This window comes from Clarias gariepinus, chromosome 18 (genome assembly GCF_024256425.1).
Source record: "Clarias gariepinus isolate MV-2021 ecotype Netherlands chromosome 18, CGAR_prim_01v2, whole genome shotgun sequence".
NCBI lineage: Eukaryota > Metazoa > Chordata > Actinopteri > Siluriformes > Clariidae > Clarias > Clarias gariepinus.
The window spans coordinates 6952296-6967320 of NC_071117.1; the positions used below are offsets into that span (position 1 = coordinate 6952296).

General features: G+C 37.7%; 1 protein-coding gene across 2 annotated transcripts in view; it reads left to right on the forward strand.

Moving 5' to 3' along the window:
- The first annotated feature begins 1883 nt into the window (after nucleotides 1-1883).
- gcgrb (glucagon receptor b) overlaps nucleotides 1884-15025 on the forward strand; it is a 36340-nt gene continuing 23198 nt past the window's right edge. For both annotated transcript variants that reach the window (XM_053476526.1, XM_053476527.1), the window contains exon 1: nucleotides 1884-2148. The gene's annotated coding sequence lies outside the window, so the exon portion shown is untranslated. The remainder of the gene's footprint in view (nucleotides 2149-15025) is intronic.

The following is a 15025-nucleotide window of genomic DNA, read 5'->3' on the forward strand; positions in this document are numbered from 1 at the left end:
TCTCCTGTGTAATCTACAAAGAAAGCTATGAAGACATGATGTGTTAAGAATAGACTGAGCACAAGCGCACTGAACACCTTTGGGATTAACTGGAAGTGAAGCTTTCTCGACACTCTAACATATCAGCACCTGAGCTCACTAATGCTCCTGTAGCTGAATGAACAGAAATCCACACAGGCATGCCAGAACATCTAGCAGAAACCCTTCCCAGAAGACTAGAGTTCATTATAACAGCATATCTGGAATTCTACACTATATGGACAAAAGCATTTGGCCAAACCTGTAAAGACATTGTATCCAAATACATATACTTGGAGTTGGTCCACCTTTTCCATCTCTAACAGCTTCCACTCTTCTTGGAAGGCTGATTTTGGAGTGGTTCTGTGGGAATTCCTGCCCGTTCATTCTGTAGAGTTCTTTTACGAGGTCAGGCACTGATGTTGGATGAGAAGGCCTGGCTTCTCCAGTTCATCCCAAAGATGCTTGATGGGGTTGAGTTCAGGGTTCTGTGTTCAGGCCAGTCAAGTTCTTCCACAACAATGTCTTTATATCGCTGTTAAAATCATCTCCAGAATATATTTATAGTCCTTGCTTTGTGCATTGAAGCAGAGTCATGCTGGAATAGAAAAGAGTCTTCAACAAACTGATGCCAAAAAGTTGCATAGAAGCAAAGCATTGTCCAAGTGTCTTGGTATACTAAAGCATTAAGATTGCCCTTCACTAAGGGGCATAATGAAGGGCCTGACTGAAACAATAATGAACAGGTTTGGCCAAATACTTTTGTCCACAAAGGGTATATTTAGTAGTTACATGTGATGAGCAGGAGTGTACAAACGTTTGGTATTTAAACGTATTTGGGAATATCAGTACACAGACAGGCATACATGGGTTAAGTGTTTAGAAGCCACGTGGCTTTATCTTACCTGTCAATCTTCCTTATTCTGTCCTTCTCGTGGTACTATCTCTCACCTGTCACTCTTCTTTTTTCTCTCTTTCTTGTATTTCTATCTTTCACCTGTCACTTTTCCTTATTCTGTCTTTCTCATGGTTCCATCTCTCACCTGTCACTCATCTTTTTTTTCTCTTTCTCATGGTTCTATCTTTCACCTGTCACTCTTCTTTTTTTCTCTTTTTCTCATGGTTCTATCTTTCACCTGTCACTCTTCTTTTTTTCTCTTTTTCTCATGGTTCTATCTTTCACCTGTCACTCTTCTTTTTTTCGCTTTTTCTCGTGGTTCTATCTGTCACCTGTCACTCTATTTTTTCTTGTATTTCTATCTCTCCTCTGTCACTCTACTTATTCTCTTTTTTTCATGGTTCTACCTCTGGGGTATTGGTGGTTCAGTGCCAGGTTTCTCGCCTGCCATGCGGAAAGCCCAGGTTCAATTCCTACCCAATGCCCAACCCTCAGCCACTGGATGCAGTGCCGGTCGCAAGCCCGGATAAAATGAAAGGGTTGTCTCAGGAGGAAGGGCATCCGGTGTAAACCTGTGCCGAGCTGTTGTGCGGACCGGGGTTCCACTGTGGCTACACCCTGATGGGAGCAGCTGGAAGACTAACATCAACTCATGGCTCCATCTCACACCTGCCACTCTGTCTTCCTCACTGTTTGTCAGCTTGTCTCTGTTTATCTCGTGAATATTTACTCTCTCTCTCTCTCTCTCTCTCTCTCTGCGCATGACAGAGTCTGTTGGACGTCTGAACCTTGATCCAGTCGATTTAAAAACGGAATTCTTCTGCGTTGTGCTCTCTCTCTCTCTCTCTCTCCCTCGTGATGTCATCCAGAGGGGGCGGGGCATAGTGAAAGAGTTCCGCTCGTGTAGATGCCCTCGCGCGTTTCACTTTCTCTCCAGCGCGCACAGCGTACCCAAAAAGCGCACGAGAGGACCTGAACAGGAGCGCACGCTTAACTAATACAAATAATAATAATAATAATAAATAAAAAGGACAGACCAGGAACAACAAACTTTGATTCAACGACTTTGTGATTATTGTTTTAAGAACTTATTTTTTTGGAGGATTTGATTTGTGTTGTATGTTGGATTACGGACGCGGGGGCTGTTTGTGTCTCCGGTGCGCGCGCGGAGCAGGACGATGAACGATCGCGCGTCGCGGGGACAGGAGACACAGTGGCTCCGAGGTGCAGAGGTAAGTGTGTCTGCGTGCGCGTGTGTCTGCGCGAGAGAGAGAGAGAGAGAGAGCGCGAGCTCTGGTCAGTTAATGACTCACACATTTGCCAGCGCAGAGCGCACGAGAGCTCCTGTAGTGTTTCTGCAAAGTGCTGCAGAGGAACAACAGACACAGGAGGACTTCATTCATACCACAAACAACAACAACAACAACAACTACTACTACTACCATTTCTTCTTCTTACTGCTTTTTCTCCAGTTCATTAACATCTCCATATTAGTCACACTGATAACACACACACACACACACACACACACCAAAACCAAACCAGTCTTTTACTGAAGAAACTCTCAGGGTGGTGTGAGGAAAACTCTGAAATTATTTTACATTAAAACATTTTGTAGCTCAAAGAATTTTAGCCATTTTTTGTTTTTAATGTTTTTTTTAGTCAAGTAACTTAAAAAAAAAAAACATTTAACACAAACAATGACCAAACTGCTGTACAATCCTAAAATAGCAGTAATAACAAAAAAAAAGAAATAAAATCGAAATAAAACTATAAACAGTAATAAAAAAAAATCCACTAACATCGTATACAATAAGCAAATTTAAACAGTAAAGCAATAAATAAATAATAAATAAAAAATTATTATTTTACATTATATTATATCACATTATATTATATATTTATAATATTTTTTGATATTCCAATTCCATTTAAATGCTACTTTATTTTATTTTATTATTTGTATATATTTTACATTTTTACAGCTAAACTTTTTCTAATTTTTTTTTTAATATTTGTATAATTTTTCTCTTATTTTTGTTCTTTATTTTAAAACTTTATTTTAAATAATTTTTAGCTTATCGGCGGTCATATATTCACTGCGTTTCATACTGTCTATGACTGTGCATTTGACAAAACAGAATTAAATAAAAATAAATGAAAAAAAAAAAACAGTGAAACAAATACCTTGTCACACTGTATTAAATCCCAAAGAGCATAAAGAAGTCTTGAGGTGAGATTTAAAAATATAAAGAGTAGGACCTCTGCCTGATGTACCGGGTCGGCTCATTCCAGAGTTTCGGGGCTGCTTCTGAAAATGCACGGTCGCCCCAACTCTTCAACCTGCATAAACCTATGTAGTTTATATAATAAATAAATAACATATAGAGCTCAGGATTGTGCAGTAAAAAGTGATACGTCCTTTTTTTTTAACACACCCTACTGTAGGCGATTTGATGAAATTTATGTTAACCAACTATACAAACATAATTGAGAAAAAATGTAAAAAATGGGTGACATAGGCAGAGAAATAGCACAGATACACACAATTATGGTTTTCTGGTTGTTTTCAGTTGTTTTTATGACCAAAAGAGTCATTTTGAGAGATCTTCATTTTTGCATATTCCGGTATGTAAAATTTTACACGTTATAAAAATAATGATAACTTTTGTTCTACCCGACGTATCCAAAAAACAAAATACACAGTCTGAAGCCTCCTCGTTAACACACACCTGCAATTGGCTTCCATATACAGTAAGCACTATCCTTTGTCTGAGGCTGCTTTCACACTAGGGACTCGGGCACGGATCTGAGTATACTCGCACAAAAACATCTGGTACATTTGAGTAGCATGAGGACTTGAAAAAGTGTTCTTGGTCACGGTTCGAATCCATACCAGTGACCAGCATGTGAGAGAGTTGCTGCTGAAATCATCACAGTAGTGAGAAGATCGAGTTCTCTTCAGCTTCATTACTGTATGTTTAATGCTGAATCGCAAGCCTGGCAGGTGCATTCTGCTGTGTCGCGGAGTGTAAAAACGCATGTGTACTCGGGTATGGAACAATATTTCTAATGTGAACGCTAAACAGAAAGGGAGAGTGTGGGAACCAGGAAGGGGGTGATGGGAGGTTGGGGGTATTGCACTCAGGCAGGGTAGAAAGCATGTAAAAACTAGCCTTGATGTTGTGGAATATTTACAAAGCAAATTATTTCCATATGTTCAAGCGTCTATGAAATCTCGTTCCCTCACTAGTTTCTCTCTCGAGCATTTGGCTTATATTTTACCCGACAGAATCACAACAAAGGACCTAATCATTACAGAGTTTAAATAACTTGTATAACATAAAGATTCCTCTGGAAATGAATGCATTAATTGTTATTAATCTGCAAATTTTGCAAAAACTAAAGCTCATTATAATATTTGACGAAGAAAAACAAGTGACGCCGCTAACAAAAAAAGAGACACTGGAGAACAGTAACATATTCTGCAAAGAAGAATGTTAAAAGTTTAACCTTATAAGAGCTTATACAGGGTATGTGTTTATGATTTATGAGTACTGTAATGGACGTTAATGAAAACTTTATGAATATTTCATCATTTAATATTTAATATTTAAACATTAGTGATCAAACTCTGTACAACTATGAGAATATATGTAGATATGAAATGTAGAGTAGAAATCATGCAGGGTTTGTTTTATAGGCACAACAGTTATTTCCGACTGATTAATCTGATTGGATGAGAGTTTTCACGAGTGATGATATCATACACTAACAGCACTGGGATGTTTAACTGTATGCATCATTCGGCGTTGTACAGTGGTTATGTAGGCTATCTGTGGGTAGCAGCATGAGGTGAGAGTGTGATAAATAAACCTTACAATTTAACCTACAGTAGAAGTGTTAAACCAACACAAACCATTTTTTTGCCATATTATATTATAGTCGGACATCATCTGTGGCATTTTGTAGACACCCTGGGATTTAAACTAATGACCTGATTGTAGCCTTCAGGTGAACTACTACTGCCCTTATGGCCCATTATATTATATTGTGCTCAGGTACGTGATATGAACTCCCAGGACCAGGTGGTGTACAGATACCGTGAAGATGACAGGAAATTACTACGATCTGGACATATTTTGGGATTAATAATCAAAACAAACCAAATGTCCAGTGGTGGAACGTCTACCATACATCTTCTCAGAGGACAAGAGATAAGATTAGCTATCATAAAACACAGACTCTTGGTAAGTGAAAATAACAGCTCTGTGACGGACAGGCTCGGGTTCGTTTAGACTCGTCCACTCTTCAGGAACAGAGCGGACACTGGAGATATGTGCTGCGTAGTAAAGCGTGGAAATCACTTTTTAAAAAAGATGTGTGTGTGTGTGTGTGTGTGTTGCATATCACCTGTCAAAAGTTTAAACACTGAACTACAGCAATCATTTTGGATGTCATTAAATGCCCTGGGTTACTTCAGTCTATTAAGTGTGTGTGCATGTTTGTGTGTGTGTGTGTGTGTGTGTGTGCACCATTAAAGTTCCTCTTTGTCCTGTTTAATGAGTCTGTTTTAGTGTGTGTATACACTTATGATGCTGATATTCTCCCAAGGGCTTGTGTAATGATTTTGTGTGTGTGCGTGCGCGCATGTGTGTGTGTGTGTGTGTGCGTGAGTGTAGTTTAATAAATTACTCCTGCTTTTTGGCAGTCTACAGGAATTCTGTAATGGGACACACACTGTGGTCCCAGATAACACATAATGTACATTTACATTTACATTTAGGCATTTGGCAGACGCTCTTATCCAGAGCGACTTACATTTTTTTTTTTTTAATGTCATTACACATCTGAGCAGGTGAGGGTTAAGGGCCTTGCTCAAGTGTGTGTGTGTAATGTACACACACACACACACACACACACACACACACACACACACACACATAGTGAGAGAGAGAGAGAGAGAGTGTTTACCTGTTGATACTGAGAGTGACTACAGGAGGCAGAGTTAAAACAAAGTAACAAAGTATGTGTGTGTGTGTGTGTGTATTAATCATAGATCATTAATATTCAACATTGGCCAATTATTGAGCAATTATTCTATATCAGCCTGACAGCTGACCTCATGTGACCCTCCAGTCAATTGACCCTAATATCAGGTCACATGGTCTTTATGCTGTTCTCTGATTGGCTCGTCTAGTTTTCCTGATTGCGGTAGGTCATGTGCGACAGGGTTAGACTGGCAGTGTGTCTGCACTTCCTGGAACTCTGTAGCTTGTGATGTTACAGATAAACCTTAAGAAGCATAACATTCTCTAAACTTAAACAGAAAATGAAACGCTACCTTGTAGCTTTATCTCAGAGGATTACAAAGCATCGACACTGGAGACTCCTTCTGTAAAAGGTCTCCACGCAGAAAATGTCATCAAATCGACAGATTTGGCGATTTTACCTAGACTACTCCAGCCACAGTTTTCCAACTTTACTACGTCTTTTTCCTTTTTTCTCTGTAAGTGTGTGTGTGTGTGTGTGTGTGTGTATAAAAGGTAATAGCTAATGGAGATCTCCCGGATCAGTGGGCTCTCCTGAGAATTTAATCAAATACTCTTTCAGACACGAGCGTGCATTGATTTCTCGCTTCCTTCGGACAATGACTCTGGATCAGTGACCCACTAAATTACCTTCTTTTTTTGTGCTTATAGAATTTCATTCAGCTTCAGCGAAAGGTTCTTCTTTTGATTTGTAACTACTTCAATCTGTTTATAATCTCACCCTTAATTCATCTTACTCTCTCTTCAGTAAACTCATTGCCACTACAGGTTAAAATACTGAAATTGGTTTACATAATAAAGCCTAAACCAAGCCATGATTAGTTTTGCTTGAATTTCATTAAAGGTTACAAACGCTCGTCCTAATCAGCGGACCAGTTTGTATACTTGCTCTTAGTTTCTTTCTCATTTGGATTGTGTTGCTTTTATGTTGCAAAGCAAATTTCATTAGCACAGATTAGAGCCATGTGATTGAATTGATCGCTGATCTTTTGTAGGAGGTTAGTTCTTAAATATAAATTTCGTATTGCAAAATGCATTTTCACATTGGCAATAATGTAGGATGTACATGATGTAATGGAGTGTGGAGCAAGACAAAAAATATACTAGACATGATATTAAAAAAAATCAATAAAACAAGTTATGCAGTTTTTCGGTGTTAATTATACAACAGTTAGTCCCGACCGAGTAATCTGATTGAAGGAGGGGGCATTCCACGTATGCTGATATAGAATATAACGGCACTGGGACATTTACCTATTTGCACCACTCTGCATCACACTTGTCTTAACAACCATTGCCTCCTGAACAATGGCACTACTTGGTGCATGGAACAAGGGTCTGTACACCCTTAATTGCTAGGTTTCCATTTGACGCTATTTGGGATTTAACCATTTAATTAGACATAGGAAACTCATGAGATTTGCCCACCACCTCCATGGTTTATTCTTCTTACCTTTTGAATTAATTTTACCAGTTAATAACACTTTAAATTCACATATTAATTGAACTGTTGGCCACCAATAAGTTGTTCTGCCAGACACGAAAGGATATTTGCTGAAAGAGTAAAACAACTGGTTTAATATAAAAGATATTACAGCTGTGCTGATGTTCAGTACAACAGCACTCCCTCTCATGTGACATTACATAATAAAATACTTTGAACTTTTGAAATTTTTAAATTTCGCATCGTGATTCCCCTGGATGTTTCTCAGTGTACAAAAAAAACTAAAAAAACTAAACTAATCCAAACCAAACCAAAGGGAAAATGGGGAAAACCAAGGGGAAAATGGACCAAATTCACATATTGGTCCACTGGTTCAGACTAGCGCAAGGTTTGAACGAATTTTAAGTGAGGCTCTTTATCAGCTCAAGTGAAGTGCGTTGGATGCGGGATTGAGTTGTTGCCCTCAGCACAGCAGCATCTTCAATTGCTTTTAGAGCCACACTGTGTTTCTCATTTTGCTGTTTACGACACTCATTGGCCTAAATAGCCTTTTACCCAGAACTCTTTGAGTTATTGGTTAGTCAGAGTCTCTGCAGCATGGCAGATACAGAAACAACTACAACAACTTTTATCTCGTTGAACAGCATTAGGTTGTGATGACTGTTTGAAGTTTTGGGAAACTCAGGGGTCAGGTCTAAAGAGATAATTATAGAGACATCTCCGCCTTGAAAAGTACAAAAGGAATGTGAGTTTCTAGCAGCTGAAGCACAATGGATGCATTTGTAATTGCTAAGGTCGTCACCTTTTGACCCACCTGACACAGTTTGTGTCCTGTTGCCCTGACAATAATCACCATAACAATCTGTATGCTATGTTTTTTAAGCTCAGTAGTTTCCAGTCTTCACAACTGAGCTGTCATATATTAATTAAACAGGAAGCCTTAGGAGTTGGGTGAGAGAGAAGGACATGTGCATGAATATTAGACATTCCTGGAGGCAGTGTGATGACCTGGGGTTGCTTCAATTGCTCAGGTCTATGCTATGCGGCAATAAAATTAGGTCACCTGATGATCTAAATGTACTAAATGATGGGGTTATCACATCTATGGTATTTTTTTCCCAGCTAGATTCCAGGAAACAGAGTGTGAATGAAGGGGTCTGGGAGGATGACAAATCAGTTTAATGCGTTAATTCACCACCACATCGCAATCTTTAAACGTTTAACAAATAAATCTTAGATTGTGCGCCTTTTTGTTTGGCCAGACGGTAGATGATGTACATTGTGTAGTGATTCGTATCTGGGCAGCAGTTTCAAAACACTGATATACTGATCTTCTTTTTACTCTGAAACCATTTCTTTGTTCACTTGGATTTTTTAAAGACTTGAGGACTGAATGATGGACAGATGGAATTAATGTATATATATATATATATATATATATATATTATATATATATATATATATATATATATATATACACACACACACACACACACACACACACACATCGTTATGGTAACAATTCTGAAAATAGTTTTTACAAATTTCAAACTGGTGTATTATTCTGCAGCGCATAAATATTGGCCCTCTACCGTATAACCCCTCTACCCTACAGTATCTATCAGTATAAATGGCTTTATAGACAATCTGTATCTCCCCTGTACAATGTTTCGAGGTTGTATAATACACTGTATGAGGAAAAAAAGATAAGCATCTAATTGAGTATACAGTGTGTACATCAATTTATTAACTACTAATCTAGCAAACCTGCATATAAAGAAACAAGTAAAGCATTATTTTACAGTATGTTAGTTTTTTTTATAGCAGGTAATTAAATTTAAGACCTAAATGTTGTGTCACTGGGTGTAAATCTTAATCCTGATTGAGTTCGAGGCTAATAGACATGGATTCGTTGAAGGTGAAGTGTTCTCTGTAAATTCCTCACATAACCCAGTTACTGCAATGAAATTTGAAAGAAATTAAGGGGTAATTAATTTTAATTAAAATACATGCGTTAGTGTTCTTGTACACACTTTTTCCTGAGACGTACAGTCATTCTCTCTCTTTCTCTCACTCTCTCCCTTTGTCACATCCAATACGAGCTCAAATTTATTACTGTTAAAGTAGCGAAGGCATGAAAAAACAAAACAAAACAAAAAAACAGCACCATGGCAATTGTATAAGAACAAATGAAAAAAAGTTTACACGTTTAATGATTCATCGCTCTTGAAAATGGGCCCAAGAGATAGCAACTAAACAAACATTTGTGTATAGGTGGGGTTTTGGATGTGTGTGTGTATACACACATTAGTGTTGCTTTACAACCAGTCACCTAAGACACTATTCTGAGGTAAAACTAGCGACTAAGTTACTGCTAATAAATTTGTGAGGTGAAACTAGCTATACTAGTTATTGTGAGGTAAATTAGAGTTCAAATTTAAACATCCATTGACTGTAAAAACAAACTAGAGAATGTGAAATAAAACTATTCAGGTAAAATTAGTGACTCTGAGGTAAAACTGGTGAACGTGTGATGTGGAATTATTGAGTCTAAGCTGTAACTACACTAAGTCTAAAACAATGAGAGCTACAGTATACAAAGTGAATAAACCTAGGAACTAGTAATTGTGAGGTAAAAGTTGTGTGGGGAAAGCAGGTCTGAGGTAACAAATTGTGATTTACAGTGAAACAGCTGGCTAGGAGAAAATGTATTTGTGATTTTGAGATATAGCTAGTTACTGTAAAGTACAGGATGGGCCATTTATATGGATACTAGCAGTTATATGGTTATTAACAGTTTGCTAACTGTAGCATGGGAGATGGGTGTAGGTCTCGTAGGGTGTCTTGCATTGAAATTTGCTGCAATGACCCGGTTACTGTGTTCACCAGACATCAAAACACAATTCTATCCACTCCTCACGTGTCATTAGTATTTAAACTGCTAATAACTGCTCTAGAAGTGGAAGTTAAACCAAGCACACCATTGTTTTTCTTGTGAAATCCCAATAAGTTTGATGTGTCACATGACCCTCTTCCTATTGACAAAAACAAAAGTTGGGTTCAAAATGGCCGACTTCAAAATGGCCACCATGGTCACCACCCATCTTGAAAAGTTTTCCCCCCTCACATACACTAATGTTCCACAAACAGGAAGTTAATACGCATGGTGTTTCTATGTCCTTGTTTGATTCTCATATGAAAACCATTAAGAACAATTTGTTTGACAAACTTCTTCCTGTTTGAATGATGTCCATACTGTAGTCCTGCCTGTTTGATTAAGTTCATAGTTACCAGGTGTAAATGAAGAGAAACAGTGACGAGAGAATTCAGTGTGACAGTAGAGTCCTCGTGATTCTAAGGTAGTACCAGTGACTGTGAGGTGAGGCTAGAGGATGGGTCAATTAAGGCGTGAAATTAGGTACTTGATGTCAATTCAAATAAAGAGTATGATGTAAAAACAGGGCATAAATTGTAAAGGTTTGAAGTAAGACTTGTTATGAGGCCAAGTAGTGAATACGGCAGGTAAAATTTGTAAAAGAGTGAGAGAGGATTTAGAAAAAAAAAAAGTATGAATAATGGAATAAGCACGGGACATGTGGAGAACACAGCAATGTTTGCACAAAGGTCAGTTTGTAAAGAAGTGTGTCAGGGGAAAAAGGAAGGTAGACCTCTGGAAGATGTGTGAAAGCCCAAAATTCTGCAATCCCTTTTAAATTAAACACTTCAGCATATTCACTGTTTGTGTTTTCTATTCCCCTGCTGCAAGACATATTGAATACTGTTCAATAAAGTGTAGTAAAACACTTCAGATTGTAGAACAGCCTTGAATTTGGATTTTTTAGGATGGCTTCGATTTCTCCTGATTTCACCTCTTTCATATGGACCCTATATAATATCATTAAAATACATAGTAATAGTGTAATAGGGATGCACCGAAATTTCGGTCGCCGAAAATTTTCGGCCGAAATAGCATTATCGGTTTCGGCCGAAACGTAAGAAAGCGCCGAAAATAAAAGCCGAAATTGTCGCCACGCCTCTCCCATCCTCCCGTCTCGTTCGCGCTGTCATTACGCATCAAACACGGAGTATGTCAGCGGTTCGGAAGCACTTGGAAGCAAGTTTTGTTATTGTTAAACAGCCTTATTACTGTTATTTATTATCAATAAAAGTTTGATTGCTTAATTAATTTGTAGTTTTTTTTAATACAAACAAAAAGAAAATATTTTAAACATGTTTTTTAATGAAGCCATTTTCGGTTTCGGTATCGGTTTTCGGCCAAGTGCATCCAAATATTTCGGTTTCGTTTTTGGCCCAGAATTTTCATTTCGGTGCATCCCTAGTAATAGTGTATAGGGCTATAATGGGACTATCCCTAGTATGGTAACATTGTATTTAAAATTAGACGAAACAGAGAGGTTGGTGAGAGGTCGTGCTTCATGTAAACCTTTTACCAACAGTAAAGCATCCTGAGACCATTCATGCGTGGGCTTGTTTCTCAAAAGTGATAACTTAGTGGCTCAGGGAACAAAACATCAAAAGGAACCCTAATTTCATTGAGAACTTGTGGTCAATCTTCAAGAGACAAGTGGACAAGCAAAAACCCAAACATTTTGACTAAGATTGGGCTGCCATCAGTGTGGATGTGGCCCAGAAATTGACTGACAGCATGCCAGGGTGAGTTACAGAGGTCTTGAGAAAGAGTCAAATATTGACTCTTTGAATAAACTTAATGTAATTGTCGATAAAAAGCCTTTTGTCTCTTATGAAATGCTTGTAATTATACTGGCGTATACCATAGTAACATCTGTCAAAAAGATCTAAAAACACTGAAGCAGCAGACTTTGTGAAAATCAATAAATTAAATCAAAACATTTACCCACGGCCGTACTTAAATTATTGAGAAACTCCCGACTATGCATATATTACATGTAATAAATAGCAGCCTTTTACAATTAAATAACTGCACAGTTCCATATCACAGTTCGATTTTTATGTGATTAATTGTGCAGCTCTGTGAAGGAATGAGCATTTGTACTATAGCTAATATAACTAACATGAGAACATGAACTCATTTGCTCCAGGGATGTTAAATATATAATACCTATAAACAGGTACGACATGCCATCCTGAGTTGTGGAATAAGAGCAATGTGTGTGTATATGTGTGCGTGTGTGTGTGTCCGTGTTTTCCAGCCCATATGGTTATGTGTCATCCTTGTTTGCTGCCAGATGTTAAGCCTGTGTTTGTGTGTCTGTTTTGTAGTTGCTGTGTGTGACCATAAACCTATGCTGACCTCCACTGTCTTGTGTGTGTGGGTGTGCGTGTGTATGCATGTGTGTGAATAAAAGTTTATAACAGTAGGGTGCGTCTGGCTTCATGATTAGGGGTTGAGGAGGAGGGGACTCAGGAACAGAAGTTTAAAGCAGGACATTCCTGAAATTCTCGAAGAAAAAGCAGGGAAATATGACAAGAGACAAAGACGAAGGTGTGCAGAGATGTTTTTATGGCTTTCAGCTGCACACCATTTTACAAGACACCCAGCTAATGCAACTGTCAGGTTCAAATTTGATTATTTTGGATTTCAGATATTGTTCATCCAGATCCAAGGATTTTATTACACCAGTGCAAGCCTTTCATGTCTGACATCACATTCTTCAAAATGCGATTTTATTTTCATGCGACACTACGCAGCAGTGCAGATGGTAACGTGAAAACCTTTGCTGTAGGCAGAACACAGTCCAGCTGTGTGCCCATACACACACAAACATACACACACAGGGCTGATTTATGGCTGTTTAACTTTGTTTTGAAAGTTTGCATCACTGTCTCTCTATGTTTTTGTTTTTCCCTTCTCAGTTTGACACCTCTCTCTCTCTCTCTCTCTCTCTCTCTTTTTACTTGTGTGATTCATGGCTTCACTAGACCTCACTGTTTACAGTAATTTACACAAATGCATTGTTAAGCCAATGATCTGTAAATCCTTCCATTTTATGGACAGACAGTTATTAGCAAAAAACTCTCAAATGACGAAAACACTTTATGTTTAGGTTTCGCAGTTTTATCATCGAGTTTATTTCTTCCAGATGAGCTTTCGACATCCCTGCAAACATCATATTTTCTCAAGTGGAGATGATCACAAGACTAAACAATCACCAGACGATGTTCAGCCTAATCAGCTCATTACCTCCTAAACACCCTGTTGGTTTATTTGCCCCATCACTTCGTTTCCCAGATCTGGTTTTCTTTGTCGTTTATCATCTGTATGTTCTGCTTCATTAGCCTGCTCGTGTGAGATGAATAATTGACAAGCACAAGTGTAAAAAAAAAAAACCTCTGTAACTGCCTGTTTAGGCAAAGGGAAAAAAATTTACACACATTCCGGTTTTAAAGTAATTGCGAGGACCGGATGTTTTTATACAGTATTAGAGTGTTTATTCAATATGATATTTTATACACTGGTACATCAAAACACATGATGAGAAATACATTGTAAAAAAACAAAAACAAAAAAAAAAAAACACGCTAAATAAATAAATAAAACCTGAAACACAACATAATTCTTCTGAGGACTCGGAATTAAAACTCCAAATTTATAATGATATGATTTACCTAGGGTGTGTCAACACAATCAGGCCCCATATAGATATTATAACAGTCCAATACATTACACCCCTGGCACCGCCAAACACAAATAAGTTAGTATCGATGAGAAACATATCTAGAGACTGAACACACATAAGCAGGAACTTGACAGACCTACAGTATGACCTGAAAGCAAGGAGTGCTACTGTAGGAACTGGGAATCAAAGCAAAAAACTAAAATGGTGCACAACACCCATGGGGGTACACTGACAGCTGATAACTGATAAATATTCAAAAACATTGTTAATTTCATTTTCATCACTTAATGGCAACATCTGTTCTTTTCATATGGTACACTGGGATATTATATAAGTGTACTGTTGCATGTATCAACGTTTCCTACTTATATAGATTTTAGGACACACTGTATAAATGAGTATTAATTGAAATTTGGACTGTGTAAAACTTTTTTGGGTGCAAACAATAGCATAGATACACACAAAAATATAAATGTCATTAAATGTGAGCAGCTAAAACATGATTAATTTAGTTATGGTTCAGTTTTTGCCTTCTTACAGTACATTGCCCCTAGACAGTGTTAAATTTCCCAGTTTCCATTAATTGGTTTTCATTCCTTATATGGCAGTATTTCCCATAATCCCATCTCTGCACAGATATCCATGCAACTTGTAACTGTTGCAGTTCGTGTATAACAATACAGGTGGTTTGCTTTAAACTATAAAAACATGGGAAGATATCACTGCATCCCGCACAGAAGAAGTAAAATAATTCTTAATTTTGTTTTTTAAAAAAATCTGAAAATAATAGAATCAGGATATTTATGAAATCGTGTTACTTCACAACTGAAATTGTGTTAGAATCGCAATACAAACTGAATTGGCACAGCGGTATTGTGATAATAATGTATCAGGTGGCCCCTGGTGATTCACATCCCTGTTATTTTATATATTCTGCCTTTTATCTGGAGTGGAACTAATAATTCCTAAATCTATTTATTTTATATATATATAT